Here is a 19,508-nt window from a genome sequence, read left to right as displayed (position 1 = left end):
GCCACCACCAATGAACACCGCAGTCACAAAATCACTCAACCCCCCCATGACAAGCACCTCCAGTACCCGGCAGAGCGCCCCTCCGCTGCCACGACCCGATGCAAATGCAACGCACAGCCAGACACCAGCGCCTCCCAGGAATCTCAGCCCACCCCGGGGCTAATGGGCTAAGATCCCCCAGGAACGCCGCCAGGCCAACACAAGCACCAAAGATGTCCGCCATGAAGGGACCAAACAACTCAGCAGTCAGCGAAAGTGGCAACTCCGCACCGAACCCGCCGAAACCACCTGCAACACCAGCTGTGCCCAGCAACTCAAACTGCTCCCGTCCGAGCCGCGAATCCCGCCAACAAACCCAACCCGCAATAGGTAACACAGTTAACAATTAAGTTGTATTGTAGTAATACAAGTGAATGATTTAGGTTTCATTCACTTGTTCAGACAGAGTTATTTAAATGTTGTATGCAGACGTCCACACTAACATTCAACTGTGTACTGAACTTTACTGTACTATAAAACTCTAGAAGCAAGTCGAGGGATACGTTTTTCTTGCTGCCTTAAAAATACATTAAATGTGTTTAAGTGCCAGTGTGTAGCATTTAGAGGTATTTACTAGAATAAATACAATTTAATATACATACTATATGTTTTCACAAGTGCATAATCATCTGAAACTAAGAATCGTTGCGTTTTCGTTAGCTTAGAATGAGCCCTTTACGTCTACATACGGTTTCTACAGAAGCCCAGAACGGACAAACCAAACAGAGCGTATTTAGGTTACCTGAAAGCCACCGTAGTGCTCCAACAAGCTTTGCGAGGGAGGGGTGAGCGGAGGGGTATTCAGCTGGTTGCAACCTGCAACCTCACTACTCGATGCCACTAAATTCCACACACTGCTCCTTTAACTGAACTTGAGTTGAATAATTAGTTCAAAGTCTCATGAGTTGTGAAAATGTGTAAAAACCAATTAATTGTCAGTCACACTGACTGAATCAAATGTACTCTCCATTTCCATCTCCTCAGTTTTAAGAGCCAGTTCTTCATTTGACATGTCAGCTGTCGCCGTTGCTGTTGGAGCCACTTTTGCCCAAGAGCTTGTAGAAAGACAATATGAGAGGCTGCTCCCAGTGACCTTGTTGAATCATACGTGTTCGGGGCAAAAAAAAAGAAGTGGATACGCTTTATCAAGGTTACATTCAATCATCACTGCATTTTAAATCAAAAGACTTTGAAGGAACACTTCACCCACAAAAAAACTATTTGAATACCAGTTAAAACCTGCAGGTCACCTTGAATTCTTGCAGAAAACATTGTAAATAAAAGATAATGATAAAACAAATTGGGCCATTCTATTCCATCAAATGCTTTTTCAGCATCCAGCTACAAAATAAAGTTTCAGTTTGTTGTACGAGCACAAAGGTTCTTTGTGTACTCATTTCATAAATTCATTGTTAGTATCTAGTTTCTAAACACTTCTGAGAGTTGCACAGAATAATTTGAGTAATACCCCATAGATCATGGTGCGAGCAATGCTCCATCCGAACTCAAGACGCCTCTTTAATTTGTTGGAAAATCACGTCCTGGTTGTGATAATGAAGATATTGACCAACCTGTAATGAACCAGATAACTGACACATCAGTAGATAAAGCAGAAGGGCTCCTCATTTACATACTAATTTATGCATTTATATACAAGAATAGGCATATGTTGCTCAAAGCTTAAAACTGCTCAATATTCATCACGCATCCTTTGCTTATTTCCATTTTTGCCTGCATTAATAAGCAAACAAAAACAAGCTTAGCGCTAGTTTCAGGTTCACCGGCCGTTTTGCGTGTGAAGCTGTCGAGCGTAACAGCATAAAGTATCAAACCCGAGCAGAGTTTGGAAGTGCACAGAGGGAGGATGAGACATTCAGAGAGGAACGGGGGATCATCTTTCATTCAGACCTATTTTCTTAGCGATCTTAAAACTTCTTCTTTTTGCGATCACGCTGTCAGCTCTGCTCCAGTTTTGCATTAGAGGTTTTCTATCCATCACGACTGCAGTTAAAGGTGCAATAAAATGGATTCAGAGCATTGAAATAGTAGCAAACAACTAGTATATGTGTGAAGATATAGTTGAGTAATGTCTACCTGAGCAGAGAATGTGTGTATGTTGTTATTTAAGTTTTTCCTTGCTTGCCTGACATAGCTGTGCCTCACTGGCAACGCTCACGGCCGCTGCTCTGCACTGAAATAATGTGGCGGTTTGTCGTAGCATAGGTCGAAGCACCCACCCTCCAGTTCCCCCTTCAGATAAACATCATTAGCTCTGTCAGCACGTTTGAGGCATTTTGTCCTGTTCGCGCCGTTAGCCGCCAGCTCAGGTGTCGCCATGTTGAGAGCTGTTGAGAGGCAATAGAAATGCTCCCAATCTCGTATCTCGCACCTTTGAGATGTAACTTCTCCATGTATACAGTGATATGTCCACATATAGATAGATTAAAGTTTATTTGTAACTTAAGACTAGTTTATCTAAAGAGATTTAGATGAACTAATAACACCACTCTCGTGTCTATCTGTTAAATATGAAGATACAGCCAGCAGTTGGTTAGCTTAGCTCTGCATAAAGACTGAAAACAGGGGGAAACAGCAAGCCTGGCTCTGTCCAAAGGTAACAAAATCTGTCGACCAGCTCCTTTAAAATTCATTAATTACCTCATAATATCTCATTTCTTTAATCCATACAATACAAGTTGCTGTTTCACTGTGGTTATGTTGTGGACTATTTCTTGGCTAGAAGCAGTGACTTCCTGGTGTTTCGTGTTTTTTGTACGCATTAAACAAACAAGTTACGTGTTAATTAGCAAGCTTTTTACGTGTTGGTAAGCAGATTGTTGCTGCAAGATCCAGCTACCAAAGACATGGAAAATTGTTCAAAATAAATTGATAGAAAATAGCTCTTGCTTTGCAAAAAAAATAAAAAAATGGGTACAACATGAACTGTGCAGAGAAAGAGTAGATTTGAGGTTTAGGAATGGGTGTGGTGAGAGCTTTAGAGTGTTAAAAAGCAAGCTTGAGATTGGTTGATGTCGTCACTGATAATGATAATGTAAGACACCCACAGGAATGATCAGCTTTAGGCTGTAAGTATAGGATTTACTCACAGTCTCTGCAGTGTAGCACGCTGCAGGAAGCAAGTCAGGTTTAAAGAACAACACAGGCAGTGAAACGCGTAAAACTAAGACAGGGCTGGATGTTAACTGAATCTAACAAGAAGTTAGAAGTGTAGGGGATCTACTCTCCAAGTGAATGGAGCCTTTAAAGTGCAGCAAGCACGACTGATAATAGGGAGAGGGACGTTGTAGGGCAAGAACAACAGGGTCATGCAGTCCTTGGTTTTAACCTTCAATGGAACAAAATAACAGCCCCAGAAAGTGGAAATTGATTGTAAAAAAAAAAAAAATCAAAAAATCCATCACCAAGAGTAAGTGGCAAAGTTCAAATTGTGCCAAAGCAGACCAGGAGCAAAGAGAGTGGAAAGTGGAGAAAACAACAGGCTTAGTTGGGAAAAAGTTTGGCGTGTGGTGGCCTCCATGATTATTTGAGCAGAATATGGTGTGCTAGATTCACCACATATCCCCACCAGTGGCTATGATGTCATCTGTGTTTAGCTGCAACAACACAGAGACATATCCTGTCAGGATGCAGAGTTAGTCTTTCTCTCCTGAGGAGTCCTTGGCTGCAGCAGACAAGAGTAAACAAAAATGAATTATTAACCTGCAACAATTTGGCTTGATAGTGAGGTAGGCTTTGTCGAGGTAGTCGGTGTTCAGGCATACATAAATTACATCACTCTCCCCACTGTTGTTAAGCTTTTTTTTTAAAAATAAAACGATGGATTCTACATTATAAACTAAAAGTGTTTGATTCTTACAGCAGATTTGTGAAAGGGTTAAAGCTGCCAACTGGACGACGCCATGGTAGCGACCTGTTAATCACAATGTAGCCACGCCCAAAAGCATACCCTGCTTCATTATCTATTTCACTCTAAAAAGGGACATCATTTACAAAATGAACATCATTCTATTTTGAAGGAGACTTAAAACTAGAGATTGACACCATGAACTCATGATTACAATGTTTACTGAGGAAGTAAATTCAATGAGAAGTCGAGTCATCTTCTCATAGACTTCCAAACAACCAGAGGAGTCGCTCCCTTCTGGCCAAGATTGCAAGTTTAAAGCACTTCTGCATTGGCTTCACTTTTCAAACCCAAAGGTTGCCCTCTAGGTATTCCAGACATCCCGCTCTCTCTAACCGCGTTCCTGGGGAACACACCTAGGTGTTCCCCAGGAAGAGCTGGAAAGATGAGATGAATAATCTATTGAACACACCTTTGCACCTTTTCTTTTACAGACAGACAGACAGACGGACTTAATTGTCCCCAAAAGGGAAATACATTTTTTCATGTGCATGCTCAGTAGAAGCGGGTGTCACTACTCATGAATGTGCAGTCGCATGCACTCAGAGTTTACTCAAGATGTTTCATGCTCAGGGATTATGGGCTCAGCTAGTGAGTCTTTCTAGAGAGAGAGAGAGAAGAAAAACTGCTTCAAAATATGCAAATCTATCTCATGCCTAACACAGAAACCGTGAATCAAACTGGGTGTACATTATGGTAACAGTTCAGTTCCTTTTCTGCCCTTCTAAATGAAAAGTGGTACTGAAAAATACATCACTTCTTCCATAGAGCTCTGTTAGTCAGCTCATCTTGTCGGTACAAATCGAAAGACCTGCTTAGTTTCTTTATCAGCCGCCTCTGTACATTTCTGAGCATGTGACCTCGTGCAATTGGTCCCTGACGACTAATTTATCTTCTTTTTACAGTCCGTTTGTTGCTGGGGAAACATGCGAGTTGGATTAGAGTGTGAGGAATCAAAGCTCCCTCCCACAGCAGTAAGAGATGACTGGACATCATATAAGCTCATATTGATTTGGCAGCCACACATACAATACATTTTATTCTTAGGAGCTGCTTTCACTTTGAAAAATCACCAATTAATATACGCAGATTTAGGATTAACTAACACCGTCACCCAGTGTGTGTGTTAGGCTGTTGAGGCTATTGTTATAGGCTACAAAAGCATTGGTATTTCTTATTTAAAAATCCAAATTTGTCAGGAATCAGAGATTTATATCCGTCGCACTGGTGCAGAAAACATGTGCAAGGAGACACTTGACTGACAGAGCCCTTGACATTTCTTAACATTCAGCATTCAGTATAGGCAGCAGCCAGCAGGCATCCCGGCCTCATGCAGTGTGGCTGCATCTATGATGAGTGCCCAGCAGTGTTTCTGAGAGGTACGGTATAGCTTTAATGAGTAGGTTAAAACGCAGACGGTATGTGCATTGTCGGACCTGAGTGCAGGTTGAGAGAGGTGTTTGCAGTCTTCACAAAGAAAAGTATTTTGATGCCGAGGAGTTTGTCTCTGCGGATGGGTTTGCACATAAAGAGTCTTTCAAGAAGTTGCACATAAACAAGATACCAAGCGACGCAAGAAAAGCGCTGTTTTTTTGTTGTTGTTAATGTGGTAGTAAATAAAGAGCAAAAAGATATCGTCATCAAAAAAAATCAGACAATTTAAAACATTTTTTGAGGCTAGCACTCAAAGGCGCTGTGCAAATATGTACCTCTGTGGTCAAGAGATGTTTTCAACAGAGCTGTCTGGTAAATGCTATTCTTAGTGTGAACAAAAAGAATGTTCATTTCGGCTTCAGTGTGCTTGCAATGGAATGGCTTCAGCCCCAACTGACCAGTATCACAATGAGGTGACACACGGGCATTACCTGCTCTTGCTGACAGACCGTGACAGTGGCCATTATCAGCTCCCCTCGCACTGTCTGAATAGCCAGTCCAGGTTATTATCTGGTGGAGTAGTTGGCTTTTGGCTGGAAGGAAAGAAAAAAGGAATTTCAGACGGCTGGGGGGGGGAAAGACACACGGTTTTACGTTTTCAATAGATCTGTAGCCAAGGGAGAAATTGTTGCAGTCGAAGCTACATGAGGCATGCAGTTAGTCTCATTTTCTCCAGATTACTTACAGATTTACCTGTCTATACCAGGAAACAGCCTAAATGTGGGCCATTTAAAAAACTCTCACAGGACAATTTAAAGTTTTTCAGTGAAGGATGTTGAGTACTGAGCACTTTGAAAGGTAGAAAGAAGGAAATAAAGGATATAGGTTTAGGTGTCATTCAAATTATGATCATTTTACTAAAAAAGTATAATTTGAGACTACATAACTTTTGCTTACGGACATAAGTGACAAATAGATGCTTAGTTGTAAATTATATAATGTAGTCTAAGGAACAAGAAACTGATTGAGTATTGTTACACAGCATTAGCTAACATTAGCCACCGTAAGCTGCTGGTCAAATCAGATCAAGTAAAGCTGTAAGAGCTGAGTGTATAAGAGAAAGCTGCATCCTATTATTATCTCCGCCAGGAGGTAATGAGAGTAAGTGAGTATGAGTGATTGTGTGAGTCTGTGCATGCATACCTGTGTATCTCTGTGTCCGTCCACGGCTAATCTCACAATCTACCGAAGCAAGCTGCATAATATTTTGGGTGCTCATTAATGGCTGCAGGCTCAAGGACCTTTCATGGTTGCGGTGACTCACACACTTTCAAAAGACTTTGCCTGTTTGACGCTGCCATTGATCGAGTGCGGAGTCCTCACTGGCTACCACTAACCCCCCCAGCCGGCCGGGGCCGTAACTGATCGCACAGCTCAGCGCTTCACCGCGGCTCTACGAGCGAACCTGTTGTGTGAGACGTGCAAGTGATACAATTTCAGTTTAGACCGAGCTTATCATGGGTTGTATTCATTCAAATGTCACAATACAGCGGTCGTTGCAGACATACCTGGAGGAGATCGGAGTGCAGATCTCTGGTTGCTCATGAATTGATCTTTTTATTTGAGGATGAATGCGTTATTTCATTTTTCAAAAGATACGTGGCTTTGCCTTACGGCTGTACTTTGTGACTGTGAAAGATATGTTCTCAAATTGACAGGTCATGTTCTGTCATCATCATTCATTCATTGAAAACATCTTTGAGCAACAACCTGCAAGGACATGGCAGTAAACAAGCCAGTTATTGAGCTGCACATTTCTCCTCACATCTTACCAGTGGCCAGCTTCAGCAGCTTTCTATAAAGCAGCCTTAGATGGTGTGGACCCAGGTCACAGATAAGACCACTTTACCAACCACTTTTATCTCTATAAAGGACTTTTGACAGGAACTCCAGAAGCATTCAGTGCTCAGAATGCCTTTCCTTCCCATCCACAGAGAAAACATGCTGCACATTTGCCGTTTGTTTTTCTGCTTTTAAGGTGCTTCAGTTGTTTGTCAGGCTTGCTCTCCCAAACTGGAATTTCAACAGCGCTATTATCATGACCTGCATCCCATGAACCTTTATCCCAGTCTGCACAAAATAATGTTTTTAACTATTTTTTTCACCAACCTTTTTCATGAGCACACATTCAAAAACTGGTGAAGTATTTATTGATCTGTAATATGACTACTGGAATCATTTTACTCACAGTATACTTGTAATACTAATCCTAACCCCAATCTTTCATTACTGCATTCATATGCATATCCATCATTTTCAGACAAAGAAGTGCATTTTGAAGTGCTAACTATGGACAAAAGCATTTCTAAAATGGCATTGTTCAAAATCAAAACCCTTGAATACGGTAAATAACACTATGGATTAAACAATGTTATTATTCATGGCTTGCTGCTATTCCATTTTTGCTTGTGACCACAACAATCTTAAAACCTTCCCTTTCCCCTGATTGCTGATGACTTCAATTCAAAACCATACAGTGTGACAGGAAATGATTTTGAGGTGCCTTATATTACAGGTGCTTAAATTGCCTCTGCCTCTGGCTATTTCCTGGTAATGAGTATAAATGAATTGAAAAATGTAGATGGACCTGAACGGCCAGTGGAGAAATTGATTCCACACTGGCTGACATCTCCATGCTGAAAACAGAGACGGAGGGAAAGAGGCCGAGACCGCAGGGACTCTGGGGGAGGGACGCCCGCTCCGCCCGCTCCGCCCTCCTTCACCCCTCAGTCCATGCTGCTGGATTATGGTTTGACTGAGCACTCTCTCCTTGATCTTGACTTCTTGCTATGCCCCAGTGAATTCAGATAAACATTTTATTCAGTGTTTTACCTCGCCTCTACGGCCCTATATGTTTTTTAGAATATGCACTTTTTGAATTAGAATGATTATGCATTTCGGTCATGCTGATCTGAATGACTTGCATGATTAATTACCCTTCACTTAGACGTATTGCTGATGTATGTGTTTTATGTTTTCAAATACTTGCCTATGCATGAGTCAGACGTGCAGTAAATTGTTTCCATATTTCTTAAGTGCAGATTCCACTCAATGGGACACACTGAACAGTAATCTATGCAGTGTTTATCAAAATAAGCAATTTTCTGTCATTTGCTGCCAGTGTGGAGAGAGGAGAGCCGCTTCAGATGTGCATGCTGCAATATCCCACAAGTTACGCCAACTTGGATGGACTCCCGTGAACTACTTACCTCCTTCCATTTATTGTCAGTGAGCAGAGTCAATGTTGAACCCCCCATCTGCAGAGACCAGTCTGTCCTTAATCTGTATCTGCATTTATAGTCTAGTAAGAGCGAGAATGAATTCTGGCAGGCCGCTCACATAAATGCTGCGTAATTATTGTCATTCAAATGCTTCATGTCGGCCTTCTGAAGGGGAACCACCGGCTTAACCACACTGTCTGATGCTCCAGAGACGGAACAAGACATTTGAATGAAACAAGAGTGATTGAGCATTAGCATTAGTATTAACATTAGCAGAAGGAATAACAACACTCAGTTTGCCTCCACATAGACATTAGAAGAAATTGTTACACTTTTAATAGAAACATAATATCTGGCTGGTTCAGATTGATCACATTGTGCGCTCACGTTCAGTCATTAATCGGAGCAGAAGGTCGCAATGTCAGGAAAAAAATGCAAAGCCTTGTTTTCACGAGTGGAGAACAGCTCAATCTGTCATATTCAGACAGGGATATGTTAAAAAAATAAATATTGAGAGCTAAAAAAGTGGTTCTGTGGTTTACTATTCATATTGAAAGCTTAATGTGATATATCTGCTATCTGGACACCTCATTTCTTTTTAAGAGAGATGTAACACTGGTCATTTGTGAGCATTAAACAGCATCCTTAAGTGTTCGACGTAAAATCATTGTAGGTGTAATTTATCAGGCAAGATACATCACAGTTCAGTTCAAGATGTCACAGAGAAGTAGTTTCACAAAAGGATTGTACTGTGTTTTAAAGTCTACTGATGAGGCTTATGTTACTCTTTGGCAGCGTCAGAACCGTGCTTCATTATGTATGATAGAGCGAGATCCTGATTGTGGGCCAAGGTGGGTAACTCAATCAAGGTAGCCTATAATTTCCTCTGATGGTGGTCAAAGAACTGTGGAGAGGACTCTGGCAAATGTCGGGTGTTACGTTGAAGAAGAGAATGAAGCGAGCTTGTTGAACTGGACCCGAGCTGAACTGAAGAGGCTGACGAGAAAGGAACATTTTCAACTTACTCTAAACTCATTTCACTTTTCAAACATTCCAAAAAAACAAAAACAAAACAAGGCCGTCAAGAAGATGTGAGTGGATGTGTGGAGTCACAATCATTTGGGGTTAATTGGATGAGATGAAACACTATTACATTACACACACCGGTTTTAATGGCGTCGGTTCCCTCATCCAACACTTAGAGAATTAGCAGATGGTGAGGAAGCGCTAAAAGCCAATTTGAAGTTGTGTGATTTAGATACACTTAATGCACATTTACTCTTGGCAAGAGGAGTTCTGCAGAGCAGAGGTGGGCCCATTATAGATCATGCATAACAAGAAGGCCCCTCTCAAAGTTTTGACTTCACAATTTCAGTCCTTTTTATCACTCTTCCCTCACTCTAGGGACCACGAGGATGTTATAGTCTGCATGTGACGCTAGTGCCAAACTACTTGAGGGGTTGCTGCTGAAACAAGGAGCTGTCTCCGTAATGCGTAACATAAGTGCTAAAGCAGATGTCAAACTGCACATATGTCATTATGGTATCTGGAGGAAATCTGTTGTTGTAGATTAAAGGGCGAAATGGTTAAGTGAAACGCTCACTTTAATCTAAAGCGCACAGCGTCTCAAAAGCTTTTTCCTGCTCCTTGCTTCGTACAGGAAAACAAAGCTCTGCATAAATGTACTCAGTGCCCCTCGTGTCTGCCTGAGCAGTAAACACACACACACCTCTATGCTCTCTTTCTAAGAGCCAGGATGATGGGAGAGTAATGGGCTTTCCATGCTGACTTTCCTCTTACGCCTCAGTCATTTTAAAACAGTATGTGAAAGCTGGGGAGTCCAGACAGACAAAGAGCTGCCGTCTGTAGCGCGGGGCATGAGGATCCTTCCCTTCAGGCCCAGTGATGCAAAAAAAAACAAAAAAACAAAAAAAACCTACAAAGTGTCAGTGTGACAGGAACAGTGTCCTGGGGAGACTTGGATTGAGGACTCGCTCAGACGCCACCACTTCTGGGTGAAATTCTGAAGCAAACTCATGATATTTCTCCAGTGAAATGACACTGAAATGAGGTTGTTTTTGGAGCCGGAGGGATCATAAGAAAAGGAAATGGTTTCTGTATTAACTGCGGGGCAGACTAGCCTGTGCTCCCCCTCGGCATCATGTTGAGTATTAGAAACTCAAAAATGTAGGGCAGACCTCCTTTACAATCCCTCCCTCCCTCCCCTCTGCATCTTTTGGGCTAAAACGAGGTGTTCCAATACAGCTCTGATGAGAGGCTTTTCCTCCGCCTCCCCCGTTATGAAACTGGACTAAATGCCTCTTGCAAAACTCAAACACACAAAAGCTAGAACAAAAGCGCTCTTTGCTTGTGAAAAAAAAATAGCTTAAGCAGAAATTGTATTAATGAATAATGTGACTTCAGTATAAACGCACCTTAATCAAAGCAGATTTCTCCTAACAGACTATCTCTCAGTCCAACGGGTCCTTCCTCTTTTGTTCCATGTGTATCTATCTCATATTCCCTTATCTAGCCAGCACCAAATGCCTCTGGCATGAGACAATGGAGATTGTGATGGGTGGTCGGAATCGCAGCCCAGCTTCCAATTCATTCGAATAAGTGCTGGCGCTGCATCTTAGCCAAAAAACACACTGGTTATGTTCAGCGACGCCTCGGAGCGCTGGTGCCGTTGGGTGGCGTCCCTCTGTCTCACAGGACTGCGAGTTCTGACTGACCCAAATACATTGTTTTGAGTAGCGGTGGCACATTTTCACAGAGAAAGTGAGTCACACATCATGAGCAAGTCGGTGCCAATTAAATGCTTTACTTTTGAATCTCCATTGGGACAGTGATCATGCTTGCTGTGTGTTATTGTGACCCTTTTCTACTGAATGGAAACGATTCAAAGTGGGAGTATTCTGTTTAAATGTCCTTTAAAAGGTGCATCAGGTGCAACTTTCATATCTCGTAGCACACAGTTGACCGTAATACATCTACATGAGTCTCCTAAGGTTGTTAATTAATATCAGTAACTCTGCTGTAACCTGACCAGCTGCTGAGACCTGCTGATTGTAGCTGCTAAGTCTCTCAAATCTGGGAACGAACCTCCTCTCCCCCTATCCCCTCTCTCCTTCCTCCCTCGCTGGAATTACACAACACAAATCTCTGTCTTTCCAAAAAAAACTGCCTACTCTGTTTTGGAACCAAATCTCCCTGCCCATTGGAATTTCAAAGCACTCCCAATCTCTGAGCGCCCCCCCCCCCCCCCTCCCCCTCACCATCCTGCATCCTCCCCTGCTTAGCGATGGAGGATGGTGCTACAGTACGAGCCAGCGAGCACATTTCATTCTCCAGCCAAAAAAGCACATGAAAGAGAGATATCTCTCTAAAGTATTTTGCATAGTGATATATTGACTCCTTGCGGTATTTCTGCTGATTTTTGTTCTGTCCTAGTTAGCTAGCTTACTTTATATATGTTTATAAAATATGACTTAATAAAAAAAAGATATATATATATACCCGCTAAAGTCCAGTCGATATTGATAACCATCCCAGGTTACCTAATGCCGCTTAAGTCATTCCACTTGTTGCACCTGGGTTCATCTCCAAACAGCGAGCCCCGGCTGTGTTCTTAATCGCATATTAACTTACTATAGTATTCATAATTAGATTGATGTGAAATTGAGTATAGTGTGTTACAACTCCATAGTATGTGATCGAGTACGTGAGAAATGACCGGATGTGTACAAGATAAGCAAAAATGTCTGAGTAGCCTATGAGACGTGCCCCTAAGTGTATTGCAGCTCTCCAGACTGTCCGATGGGGGGGTAGGAGGCAGACTTTTGAAATAATTACCCGTTGGATAAAATAATTACGATTGACGGCGAGTGACATTAATATACAGTTAAGAGGAAAAGCGCCAATAGCGCACATATACAACATTCTGTAGAAAACATACTGTATTTAAAAGTAGAATATGTAATAATTTTATTTACCTTAAAATAATACTGGGAAATCTAAATTGAGTGGAAGAGGTAATTTAAACTTGTGATAAACTTTTTTCATTCAACATTAGCTCAGACGCAACGCTGTGATCGGTGCGCAGAGAAGACGTATTGTTCTTGAGTAGGCAATACTTCAGTGTTTACAGCCTGCTGGTAATGGCATACTTGATCGCTAATGTAGTAGGCAGTATGCAGTACATAAAGACAGAGTATGTATGCAGTACACAACCCCGCTCCTGTATCCACAGCCCAGTGGATTGATCTCAGCTTCAGAGATGATGTTGGTTTGCTAATGAGGCTGGTAGTTCTGAAGCTTCGGATTCCTCTGCAGTTTGAAGCGGTCTGCTTGGGACTGTAGTCAGACCATGACTACATATCCAGAGTTTAGAAGGTGGTGTCCTTTTTCTTAGCCTTCCACAACCAAAACCACACAAGATATAGTTTTAGAGATGGATTGAACAGTGTTTAACTGCTCTAAAGTAAGCTAATACTGTTAGCATATCCAGCTAACCAACACGTGGTCCAAGAAGCACAGTAGCACTATAACTACATTAATTACTTCTTATTGCTATAGGTTAAGTTTAAAAAAGAGAACACTGTTTATGTTTATACTGTGTGAACATTAGCTGCTCTCTTTCCTGCTCTTTTTTTAAGTTTGGGGAAGTTTGCGCTCCACCAACCTCGGCTAATGTAACACTACGGTGCTCCTTTGTAACATTAAACGAGAAACAAACTGTTATCTTATTATACTTACAACACTGGAGTGTAAGGACAATACTCTTCCTTCAGTTTCATGTGTCATATAATATATCAACAACTGCTGACATATAGTCTGGGTCATGCAGGTTTAGATTTTAGCAGTATATCATGTTTATGGCCATCAAACCCCTTCTACAGTGTTCTTGTTTTAAAACAAGTCACCTAGAAACATTAAAAAGTCAGCCGGAGACGACGTTTATAACCAACTCATGGAACTAACCTTAGCTTAATTAGCGAGCTAGCTCCAGCTAATAACATCTGCCAAACAGCTGTCATTTCAGCTGGTCACTGGCTAGAAACGAGAAGTCTGCTTTTGTCTTGTTATGTCTGAAATCATGGTCACACTGTTTCAAAAAATAAATAAACAATTCCGCCACTATTATCACTGTAAACCTCATATGACTCGCAGGACTTTGACAGGTGCAGCACCAGCAACAAGGACGGAAGGACTCAGTAAACGAGCAGTTGGTCCTGGTAAAGACTGGTGGGTTATTCTATGGTTCAATTATAATCACATTTCTTCAACATTTACAATTCATCAAACACATTTTCCACATGAGCCGCACAGTAAACACACTGACAGAAACTCTTCTAGCTGTTCTCAGTGAAGAATTTAATTCCATAAAACTTGATCTCGATGGTTTCTGTATATCTCCAGTCAGTCAGAATTGATTTACGATCTCGCTAATGTTTCTCATCTACCTCAGCTCATTACTACTGTGCATGGATTCTAGAATACACGTGCAATGGTAAAAGCTACAATGATTATTAAACAAACTCATCCTCCACATGCTGAGTGATTAATGGCCACTGTCAGTCATGGTGCAATATTAGTGCAGCCATTTACCAAGAGCTGCGTCTTGTAAGAGCTCTGCAGACAGGATGGCACACGCTGCTACCGTGTTCTGCTCCCAGAGAAGGTGAGTTATTGTCAAAAAGATACATATCAGTCAGAAATATCGCATCAACCGGAGTTGTTTGAACGGCTATCGTACAGGTGCTACACAGAGATGGAAACCAGACCTGCCACATGATAGTTGATAATACTCTCATAACAATAGCAGCATGCGAGATAACGTTTCCCCAAGTGGACTCAGCAACGTTTCCTCATCAATTGTACCCTCTCTTTTCTCAGCAAGCACAGAAACACACACACACACACACACACACACACACACACACACACACACACACACACACACACACACACACACACACACACACACACACACACACACACACACACACACACACACACTTCCCTGCCTCATTAAGCTAACTAAGCAGTCGTCCTCTGGTAGAAAGGTGAGCCGGGGATGCACGGTTTCTTCCATTTATAAACTCCTTCCCTAAATTAGCCAGGTCCCCTGTGAGGAGAACCTGCCACTGAAAATGCACATGTGGATCGAGAGGCAGCCCCAAACAGGAAGAAACGCATAACGTGAATGTTCTGTGGTGCTGTTTTCCGTGAAGATGACATCATAATAGTCTTTTGTTCACAGTCAGAACAAACAATGATGCAAGCCGGTGCCCATCGTTTGCTTGCGATAAAACTGATATTTAGATTTTAGTTTTGTGATATCAATCAGGTCTTTCCTTTTTTTAGTCTTAAAAAAAGCTTGCACTGGATTTATTCACCTCAGAGCTCATAAATACAAATATATATATATATTTATATCCAAATGATTACACAGCAGCGTGAGAAGAAAAACAACTGATAAGTAATAGTGCTGCATGCAAAATTGCCTTGACAAAGAGGCAACGAACATGGTAGTTTTTATCTTCTCGTTTCGTTATGATTGTGGACAGCTTAATTAATACCATGCATTTCTGTGTACACAAGCAACCTCAAGGGAGCAAATATTCAATGTGGTTAAATGGCTGCAGCACAGTTGTAATCTGCATTCAATTAATCAGAGTGAGGAAACTACAGAGCGGCTTGCACAAATGGGAAATTCATCAATGATTTCTGGTCTAATAAGGCTGTAGACAAATCCCTGTCCTACACACCACCATTTACGTACTATCTTTATATTTAATGTAGTGGCTCGGCTCCATGTTGCATTCAAAAAGAAGATTCATGAGACACAAAATTATGAAAAGGGAACCTGTAACCTCAATCGTTTTATCAAGAGTCACAGTCGTTAATATTGACTGACAACCTTCACCATTATATTTTCTTTTTCTTCCAATCTGTTCCGTTTCAGTCACTCAACATCATTGCTGCAGAGTCCATCAGGATGTACGCCGCGTATTGGCGGAGAGTCGACAGGTTAACAAAAAGCCTTTTAAGAAAATGCGCTGCCAATTAGTTCATCAAAACACAGCATGTAAGAGCGACACTAACTCCACCGCCACTATCATCTCAGTATTCACTGTAAACAAAGGAGACTGGGAGAAGAGTGAAGGTCCCTCGTTTAAAAGCACCAACAATATTCATAATACAACAAAATCATGTTTTGTCAAAGTTTTTAAAACGTTTATCAAAAATATGTAACATAAGATGTGTTGAAGGTTGTACACTACCAACAATTACTTCATCTGGTGCAGAGATTTCTGGCTTTTGAAACCCACTTCCTCGTCTGTTTTCGACCCAAATCTCTCCGCTCGTCAGGATTTCCAAACCCTCTCACCCTCTCACCCCCCCAGCTCCTCTCTTGAGAATTTGTGATAGTGAGGATGTGGCTGATTATTGATGTCACTTACAGGCCACCATACGCTTTGTCATCTAAAGACATGGATAAACTCTAATGCCAGTTATAACTGTCAGAGTTAAATACTGCTCCTCGATGGATTAAACAACAGTCCAAGGAAGGTATAATTAATACAAAATGCTGATACAAACTGAGAAAGGAGTAAACATGTTCAGTGAACCCGACATAAATCCTCTAATACCATAAATTCATACATTTGAATCAAATAAACTTTGTGCTGGGAAATATAATTTACACGTTTCATCTCGCATGTCCAAAGCGGACATGTTCTCCCCACCTGTTCTCACACCGGGGGAGGCTTAAATTAAAAAAAACAAATCTGTGCTCATGAGCAGTGATCATAAGCAGTCCATCGCTCACTGTGTTTCCAGGTAGCATTTGGAGAGATGCAAGAACCGCCCCCTCTTCATATTACGCAACAACAACATCTGAACTTTAAATGTTAAATATGATATAATGCAGATAATTCTTCGTGTTTGTCTGTCTCTGGGTGGAGTGGGTTTGTTAAGTCGGAAGGTTTCTGAAGGCACAAATGGATATCAAGATGTCTCTCTGTTGATTTCTGGATTGTGGCAATAATGTGGCAATCATTCTCTTCCCCGCGGTGGCGTAGCCCACCCACATGGGACTCTAAAGCGAGATCAATGAAATGCAAATACTGTTGGATCCGGGTCTGCTTTGTAGTCATCAATCCTCTGTTAGAGCTGTTGACGAGGCTTTGCCTCACATTTGACCTGACGTCATGTCAAATACTGCAAAGATACAAGCATACACTACTTTTTCTTCATGTTACCGGCAGTTAAATGTCGTAGCTACGTGGGGATTAAAATGACCTCCAGCATGGGTGCCTGGGGGGGGTGGTGAGGGGGCGGAGGGTAGTGCCCCCACTGACTTAATAGCCCCATGGGGGACCAGCTTAGCCCGTCCACTTCATGCATTCCCATTTGCTGGTTATAACCCTGATGGGGATGTTTAAGGATGGGAAGCCTTAACGCCCCCATTTGTTTTCCTGTAGGTAATCGATGGCAGACTCAGGGTTACAGCTAATATGATTTATGTGTCCTATTTCCACTGTTATGCTTCATGTACAAATTGTCTTTGGTGATGTAAATTCCCCAATCTTTTCACAACTTGCTGACACCGAATCCCAGCTGCCAAACCCGAGCAATTAATCCCTGTTTGTGTCCATCGCCTTTGTTTTTTTTGTTTGCCCCCCCCCCCCGCAAATCACAACTCCTGCAAATCACAACGTGTTGAATGTCGATACACTGAAAACCAGATGTCTCTCCGTGCAATGACGACAAACAAAGAGACAAAAGATAGAAGCGTTCCATGTCAAAGCAAGACATCAAGGTCTCGTGATAATTCTAATTGGGAGGTATTTCTATCAGGTTTCCGTAGCACAATGAAATTAACCATGCCTCACGCTTGACTCTGAAGTAAATCATCTGCAGTCGAAACACAAAGGAAATCACATCAGCCTCTTCACTCAGTGGTGCACATTCTTGTAATTACGCCGCTACCTGCAGCCCTTAGATGCACATTAATGTCTGCCCTCAGCTTCGCTCCGGGGGAACATCGATGCAGTGAACATGGATTGTGTTACAATAGTGCAATGATGTGTTTTAAAAGTTGTAAAAGAAAAACCCCTCATGTCATGGGCATACTGTGCTTTTCATAGACAGAAACAGTCGTCTGAAGAAAAAAAAAGCCGTGTAGACATTTGCACAAAGAGAAAATGACGAATAGGTTGCTGATTGAGCCAACAATTGCAATCAGGCAAAAGAAGGAACGGCACTTGAAAGCCCCATTCTCTCACTGCGATGGCGAGGTGTCATTTGTTTTTACTCTTCCAGCAAAGTTTAGAAAACTTATTTTATGCATTTATTCCAGCTGAGTTCAAGGTGCAGCCTGCGCTGTTCTCCCATGATATCTCATATCATGGTATGATACGACGAAGAAACGCGTTTCTCAAGCTGCTGCACTTGGTTGTCAAGGGAACATTTCTGCGCTATGCTCAGAGAAAGCATGCTCAAATATTTGGATGAAGGCAAATACCACATTTAAAGGCGAAATCATCGAATTAAACATTTTAGTTTTTCAGAACAGAACCACTTTCTCCTCGAGCGATGGCGTTGCCTCTCCGCGGCTTCCAGACTTTAAGGTCTCTGGTTGTTTTAGGGGAATGCTTCATGTTGCGGAGAATGTAGCTGGTGTTTTGTCATCTGATGTCTGCTGTATGTTGGCCTGTCTGGTGCTGAACAGTGGATGATGCAGTGGCCCTGTCCAGGAGCCAAAAACAGTCCTCTGTAGGAGGCATGATGGACGAAGGACATACGAGACCCCTGGATGTATTTCTGTTGGCTGAAACCTCGTAAATCATGAGAAACACATAGCCTCGTGTTGGTACTACAGTATAATTACATTAATCAGGAGTGAGAAGTGTGACACAAACAAACATGTAATAAACCATGAACCAGTGATTTAAATTGGCTCAATCTAAAATAGACAATCTAAAGAGACAGTGATGTGATTCCCTCTGCGCTCATGAATTATAAACACAGAGTGAAGGAAGACAAAATGCTGAGTATGTATAAAAGAAGATATTCAGCAGATGAGAATCAGAGTCCGAGCCCGGGTCTACTGCCCTTTTAAATGGAGAGGTTATCATGGTGTTGGACTCCACTGTGTATTACAAAAGGCATGTAAATGAAGATATACATTATAGATCACTGGGTGAGACATGGGAGGAATAACAAAGTGGGTGATGGAGGTGCTGTGTCAATCCCCCATACTGATTTTAGGAAACTACTAAGATCACGGAGCTGTTCCCTCGTGGAACAGACGAGCCGTTCCACTCACATGCATTTACAACTCAGGCGTTTATCTGTTGCTACACAGTGACGTTGAGCAAACGAGTGGGCAGGTAGCAGTTTGGTGTCCGGCTCAAGGACACCTGTCACGGGCATTAGACCTGTGACCTTTCATTACAGTCTTCTCACCATGGGGGGGGGGGGGGCACCTTCTCTAACAATCTGTTTTTGACATGTAGCGGTAGACTTCTGGCAAAGCAGGATCCAACTCATCACTGCGCTTGTCGTGGCTCAATTATGGCTGACAAATCCAGAGGAAATAGTCAATAAGAGAGCAGCTTGATGAAAGGCAAACGGCTGTTTCGCTTGACTGATTTCTTTTTCTTTTTCCTCTGAGCTTTTTTTAAGCTTCCATGATAAAGGCAAGTCAAACAGCCATGACGGCGGCTGTCAGCTGATCCACAGCTGGTAAGTCCTTAACCATATTCATTGAAAAAAAAAATCTGAATGATTGATTGCAATTATGTTCAGTTGTCATGACACAGTTGGATGTGTAGTGCAGCCACACTGCATAGTAAAACCAATACTTTCTGACTCCT

This window comes from Cebidichthys violaceus, unplaced genomic scaffold (assembly GCF_023349555.1).
Source record: "Cebidichthys violaceus isolate CVI_PGR_0920_01 unplaced genomic scaffold, fCebVio1.0.p SCAF_10, whole genome shotgun sequence".
NCBI lineage: Eukaryota > Metazoa > Chordata > Actinopteri > Perciformes > Stichaeidae > Cebidichthys > Cebidichthys violaceus.
This window is presented reverse-complemented; position numbering follows the sequence as displayed.